Raw genomic sequence first — 7,270 nt, forward strand, 5'->3', positions numbered from 1 at the left:
CCCAAACAACATCCTGCCCAAATTCTGGGAATTCTCCCTTCTTTCTGTTGCTTCTCCAAAACCATCCTCTCTGCCTCCTCTTTCCTTGCAAATTGGCACTGCTTTCCTGACCTTGGAATAACTGCAGACTTTTTTGAAGAACAGCGGAGATGACAAAGACTTTGCCATAGTGGGACAAAGCCAGGGTAAGGAGCAGTGTACTTGCTGGATGAAGGGAAGGAGGTCAGGTCTCTGCTTCTGCCTCCTGGTAGATTAGTAAATATTGGTTGCTGCATTTGTCCAGGATTTTTACTGTCTTTAGGGAGGCATATGTATGAGACACTATGTTTTTTGACTAAGAGCTGGATTGTCTTTTTTTCTGTATAGAAGAATGAGCAGTCAGTGCACTGAGAAATGACAGTTCTCTGTGTAGAGAAGTAGCTATCAGAGAAAACACAATACCTCACTTGATGAGTCCTTGTACGCACTTTGTAAGCAACACCAATTTGACTTATAATTCTTTTCTCATGAACTGTTATGGCAAGAAGCCAGGCATTGCCACGACCCCTGTTCAAACTGCAAATTCTGCCTGACCTTTGGATGCATTCGTGTGGATTTGGGCCAAGTTCTGTGATGGGATTTGTGCCTGAAGTTAAATAATCCATTTTCTATTCTAATCACAGGCCATGGCAAGCTGTTTATGGATTCTGTCGTCCAACCATGCTGCTGCGGCTTAGGCCTTGAAGTGCTTCATTGCGACTGCTGACAAGAAATATATTGCAAAATCCTCCCATGATCAGTTTACAAGAGCATTTCCCCAGCACACACATTGGAATGGAGTTGACTACATCTGGTCTAATTCACACTTCCAGCAGTTCTGGTACAAAGCTACGTGAGGACAAAATTAAGAGGCTTGACTTAATTTAAGGAGATATTTTTAAATTAACTTTAACTAAGTCAAGATAGGAAATTCTTACTCCTGAGTGTTCACACAAACTTACACTGAAGTATGTACAGCTGTGAAGGAAAACAGATTCAGTCCCAGAAAATAGTTAAAGACAGTATTAAGAGCCTACTTCTTGCACCTTTGCAAAACAAATACCCACGTACCTTGCCTTCCTAGTGGAGGAGCACATTGAGAGCATTTCAGGCAGTATGGCATGGACTGGGAGGAGATACCTGAAGACAGCAGAACAGAGCCCATCCTCTGGCTGCTGAGACCACAGCGACAGCCTGGTCTCAGCATCATCCACCACCCAGCTGAAGCTCTCTGCTTTGTCCCTAGGGCTGCCACTGACACCAGCTCTGTGGGGGCATCAACTCATGGTGGGGCAGCCACGTAGCCAGTTTGCTCTGTCTCAGCCACTGCCTGGATCTCCTGCAAACTCCTGCACCAAATCCACTGGGATGCCTTTGGGAAACATTGCATGAGAGATACTGTCCTGCCAGTTGGCTGGATTTTCTCAGAAATATCTCCTTAGTTGGCAGGAAAGTGCTTATACTTCATCAGCTTAGTGTGATCAGAATCCATCAGCTGTGAGAGATTTGCTCTGTAAATAAATGACTTGGGCACCAGGAATTAAGAAGGGTAAAGCCAGAAGTCATTATCCCAAAACATTTGCTCCTCTCACTGTAAATCTCACAAAGAATTAAATGTTTCTGTGTGGGAGGGATGGATGTGTGTGTATTTGTTACATTACTCTTGCAGCTTGACTACCGCTGTGCATGCAAGGTAACTCAACAGCAGGAAAAGAAGAATGAAAGTTTTGCATGGATGTCTCCTTGTCTCTTTAAAAAAACAGACATTGAGTGAGGTTGAATAAAGCAAAACATAAATGCTTTTGTCAATACAAACATACATCTCTAAGTCAATTCTGGCTTAGGAGCACACATCACTTGGGCATCAGTGAAAACATTACTCAAAGATTTACCACTGTGTTTGGAAAGCTGAGGGTTGTGAAGCTTTTGAGTGGTATTGGCACAGTGCTTGACACAGCAGAGCCCTCAGCTGTGATGCGGTCCCTTCACAATATGGCAGGATTAGTACTGACAATAACAAGAAACAGCAAGGATACATGGCCCAGAGGTTTGTGTGCTGAAAATTTTAAGTAGCAAGTGGCTAAAACCATTGCTTACAAAGTCATTGCAAAGCCTAGAGAATGAGGCAAAATAGATGTGTCCTCTCTGTGCCTGGTCTGCACACAGGAGCAGCCTGTAGGAGATAGCAGCATATTCAGTCCTTGTTTGAACTGATGTGAAAGGTGTTCTGATTTCTGTTTAAATTTGCACTGGTTTAGGTCCTTTCCTTTAAAGCAGAATCATCAAAGCCACTTATTGTATATCTAAGGTCATGATGCACTCCTCTTGCTATCTGTCACTAAGACTTCTATCGTCACCATAAGCAATTTCCAGGTATTTCCATGTCTGTCAGAAAGTAGGATATTTAGAATTTTTCCATGCACATCTTTTGCTTTGCTTTTGTGAGCTGACTGGAAGGAACAGAACCAGTGTTTTCTTTTTTTCTCATGTAACACCAAAGGGAGTGTTGTTGCTCTGCTTTTTAGAAAAACAAAAAATTCTAAAAATTTCACTTTGTCATTGGAGAAAAGACGACATGTCCTCTCCCACCTCATACTTTTTTTTATCTACAGTACAGTAAAAAGAATTTTATTTCTGTTGCTTTTGCTCATTGTGCAATAAGGGTATTTGCTACTTCTTTGAAATGTCGGGATGAACATCTGGTTTTGGTGCTCACCAGTCTGCCAAGTCAGGAAGCTTTAAATAATATGCCAAACCATTTACCCAGCCCTGAATTTATAACTAACATCAGGAAAATCACAAGGGGAAAATGTAAGCGACTACAGACTGTGTAACAGCCAAGGTCAATTCTTAAAGGATAATTTTTACCATATTATCAATGTGGTTCACAGACAGCTGCCTCTGGTTCATAGCAGCAAATTCATATCAATGAGCTGCTTGAAAAATATGTAACCCAAATTGTTTTCTAACAAATGTATATTAATGAAATAGCTTGGCAAAATAAAAATGGATTTTGGAACTGAATCATCAACAAGCAATAAATATAAAACAAAATAAGTTCCCTCAATGCTTTAAGAAACCATAGACCTTCAAAGCTTCAGAACAGCCACATAAATAAAGAACAAAACCATTCCATAAAAAGAGAGAGAATTACAGCAAAGAGGGTTCTTTGCTGACCACTTGCCCCAATAGGAAGGATATTATCATCAATGAGCAGCAGAACAGCCATACTCCTCCTTCCAACCTCAAATCACACACCAAGGGTCCAAGGTGGCCAAGCAGCAGTGAAATGAAAAGGCCCACAAACTCACCCACAGCTCTGGATACAGTGAAGGCAAGGATGAGTTGACCGAAGACCCAGTTGATTAGTCCAGCACCAATCATGTGGCCAACAAGCAATACCACTGCTCCTTCCCCTGCTTCCAGCTATACTGGTGCCCCACCACTGCTGGGGGCTCTGCCTGCAGGATGCAGCTGGGGGCCCCCATCCAACAACAAAAGCACCTCCACAGTATGTTTCCTCCATAAGTAAGACGAGCCCCACTGTAAGCAGTGCCAGCTTTCATGCTGTTAACTTGGAGGTAGGACACCTGATGTTAATGCCAAAGGTGGGGGCACTTGGTGATGATCTCCTAATCAGTTCCCACCCAAGGCTGGCCAAGCCCTGGGTGAAAACCAACATCATCCATATGCCAAGCCTCATTCAGGGCTGAGGGTTCAAGCCTCAACGCTTCACAGGGAAGTATCAAGAAGCAGTGCAATACATTAGGAAAAGCTTTCTTTACAGTAAGTTTGAGTAAGTGTTGAAGTGGGTAACTCAAGGGTACTGTTGAATTGCCATCACTGGAATTTTTCGATGATCACACTACACAAGTATCTGCCAAGAAAAGTTTCAGGAGAACATCTCCTGCTTTGGATTATCTTGCAGGTTCTTTTCTGTGTGCAGTTGGAGAGCTATGATCTCATTGCGATTGCAGAGACGTGGTGGGACAGCTCGCATAAGTGGAACGTGGGCTTCGATGGCTATGTCCTTTTTAGGAAAGACAGGCTAACAAGATGAGGTGGTGGAGTTGCTCTTTATGTGAGAGAGCAAATGGAATGTATTGAGATCTATCCAGGGGCAGATGAGGAGCAAGTAGAGAGTTTGTGGGTAAGAATTAAGGGGCAGGCTAGCTTAGGTGATACTGTGGTGGGTGTCCATTACAGACCACCTGATCAGGAGGAGAAAGTTGATGAGGTCTTATACAGGCAGCTGTCAGTAGCCTCTCAATCATAGGCCCTGGTTCTCATGGGGGATTTTAACTTCCCAGATATTTGCTGGGAGGCCCACACAGCCACCCATCCTCAGTCCAGGAGGTTCCTCCAGTGCATCGATGATAATTTCTTGATGCAAATGGTGAATGAGCTGATGAGGAGAGGAGCGCTGTTGGACCTTGTGCTCACCAACAAGGAAGGCCTGGTTGAAGCAGTGAAGGTTGAGGGCAATCTTGGCTGTAGCAACCATGAGATTCATGAGTTCAGGATCTTGTTCAGTAGAAACAGAATACCAAGCAGGATCGCAACTCTGGACTTCAGCAGGGCAAGCAGGATCACAACTCTGGACTTCAGCAGGGCCAATTTTGGCCTTTTCAAGCAATTGCTAGGGGAAACCCCATGGGAAAGGGAACTGGAAGGTAAAAGGGCCCAGGAGAGTTGGTTAGTATTCAAGGACCACTTCTTCCAGGCTCAGGATCAGTGCATCCTATCAGGTAAGAAATCAAGAAGGAGTTCCAGGAGGCCTGCATGTTTAGCTAGCAATCCGCTGGGGAGACTCAGGTGGAAGGGCAGGGCATATAAGTTGTGGAAGGAAGGGCTGGCCACTTGGGTGAAGAATAGGACTGCTGTCAGAGAATGTAGGGAGGCAGTTAGAAAAGCAAAGGCCTCCTTGGAATTAAAACTTGTGGGGGAGGTCAAGGACAACAGAAAGGGCTTCTTCAAATACATTGCTGACAAAACTAATACTAGAGGCAATGTAGGCCCTCTGGTGAATGAGATGGGTGCCCTGGAGACAGAGGACAGAAAGAAGGCAGTCACTGAATGCCTTCTTTGCCTCTGTCTACACTGTTGGAGACTGTCCTCGGGAGCCTCAGTCCCCTGACGCCTCAGAGGAAGTCAAGATAAAGGAGGAGTTTGCCCTGGTTGAGGAGAACGCTTGAACATCCATAAATCCATGGGCCCTGATGGGATGGTGAGGGAGCTGTCAGAAGTCATTGCTAGGCCACTCTCCATCATCTTTGGTAAGTTGTGGGGAACAGGTGAGATGCCTGAAGACCAGAGGAAAGCGAATGTCACTCCAGTCTATAAGAAGAGCAGGAAGGATGATCCAGGTAACTACAGACCGGTCAGCCTCACCTCCATCCCTGGAAAGGTGATGGAACAACTTATCCTTGACGTCTCTAGGTATATCAAGGATAAGAAGGTTATTAGGTGCAGTCAGCATGGCTTTGCCAAGTTGAAGTCATGTTTGACCCATCTGATAGCCTTTTATAAAGACATTACCAGGTGGATGGATGGTGGACATGCAGTGGATGTGGTCTATCTGGATTTCAGCAAGGCATTTGACACTGTCTCCCACAGCATCCTCATAGGTAAACTGAGGAAGCGTGGTCTGGATGACCAAGTAGTGAGGTGAGTTGCTAATTGGTTTAAGGGAAGAAGTCAGGGAGTTGTAGTCAATGGGGCAGAGTCTAGCTGGAGGCCTGTGTCTAGTGGGGTCCCTCAGGGGTCAGTGCTGGGGCTGGTGCTTTTCAATATATTCATCAATGATCTGGATGAGGGATTAGAGAGTGCTGTCAGCAAGTTTGCTGATGACATGAAACTGGCAGGAGTGGTTGACACACCAGAAGGCTGTGCTGCCATTCAGAGAGACCTGGACAGGCTGGAGAGCTGGGTGGGGAGAAATCTGATGAAGTTCAACAAGGGCAAGTGTAGAGTTTTGCACTTGGGAAAGAATAACCCTATGCACCAGTACAGGTTGGGGGCTGACCTGCTGGAGAGCAGTGTAGGAGAAAGGGACCTGGGGGTTCTGGTGGACAGCAGGATGACCATGAGCCAGCAGTGTGCCCTCGTGGCCAAGAAGGCCAATGGCATCCTGGGGTGTAGCAAGTAGGTCAAGAGAGGTCCTCCTGCCCCTCTCCTCTGCCCTGGTGAGGCCACATCTGGAATATTGTGTCCAGTTCTGGGCCTCTCAGCTCAAGACAGGGAACTGCTTGAGAGAGCCTAGCGCAGACTCTCTCAAGTCCACAAAGATGATTAAGGGAGTGGAACATCTCCCTTATGAGGAAAGGCTGAAGGAGCTGGGTCTCTTTAGCCTGGAGAAGAGGAGGCTGAGGGGTGACCTCATCAATGTCTATAAATATGTAAAGGGGGAGTGTCAGGAGGATGGAGCTAGGCTCTTTTCAGTGACATCCAATAACAGGACAAGGGGCAATGGGTACAAGTTGGAACATAGGTTCCATAAAATATTAGAAAAAACTTTTTCTTGGCGTGGGTTCCAGAGCACTGGAACAGGCTGCCTGGGGGGGTTGTGGAGTCTCCTTCCTTGGAGACATTCAAAACCCGCCTGGATGCCTTCCTGTGCGATCTGTTGTAGGTGATCCTGCTCTGGCAGGGGGCTGGACTAGATGATCTTTGAGGTCTCTTCCAATTCCTAACGTTCTGTGATTCTTTCATTTTCTTTGACACAGTAAACAGAAGAAAAAATCCTGGGACAATTCTCTTGTACCTTCCCACACACTGTCCAGACCTAGCTGTACTTTTACATAGAGGTTTTACAGTTGCTTCTCTTGTTAGCCTACCCGTATTCCATCTTGGTTTTGCTTCCCTGATGTTGACATTTCCAGTTCTAGTCAGTGTTTACAGTATTTGCTTTTCATCTGGCTTGTCTGCTCATAACAATCACCTCAAACTTGAGCCACCAGGTAAAGTGCTGCCAAGGCTTCAGTGACAAATAAACATGTGGAATAAAAAAACAAAAAATGAGCCTTATGGAGGGAAAAGAAAAAAATCAAACCAAAACAACAAATTTAAACGGAAACTGAGCAACTAAGGAAACTGACAGCTAAGATGTTTTCCGGAAGTGTTTCCTGGAGCAGCCATCCTCCTTATGCCTAGCTCGTGGGTTCCCAGACCAGTGCTCATGTGAGGCAGAAGTGCGGAGGAGTCTGAGCACTGCAGGAAGCTGGGGGGACATGGGGCAGGAACAGTTCATCTG

At 45.5% G+C, this 7,270-nt stretch overlaps 1 pseudogene; it reads left to right on the forward strand.

Moving 5' to 3' along the window:
• Positions 1-4,306: 4,306 nt before the first annotated feature.
• Positions 4,307-6,203, forward strand: LOC103779466 (annotated as a pseudogene).
• The last annotated feature ends 1,067 nt before the right edge of the window (positions 6,204-7,270 follow it).

Source organism: Merops nubicus, unplaced genomic scaffold (assembly GCF_000691845.1).
Source record: "Merops nubicus isolate BGI_N331 unplaced genomic scaffold, ASM69184v1 scaffold1269, whole genome shotgun sequence".
Lineage (NCBI taxonomy): Eukaryota > Metazoa > Chordata > Aves > Coraciiformes > Meropidae > Merops > Merops nubicus.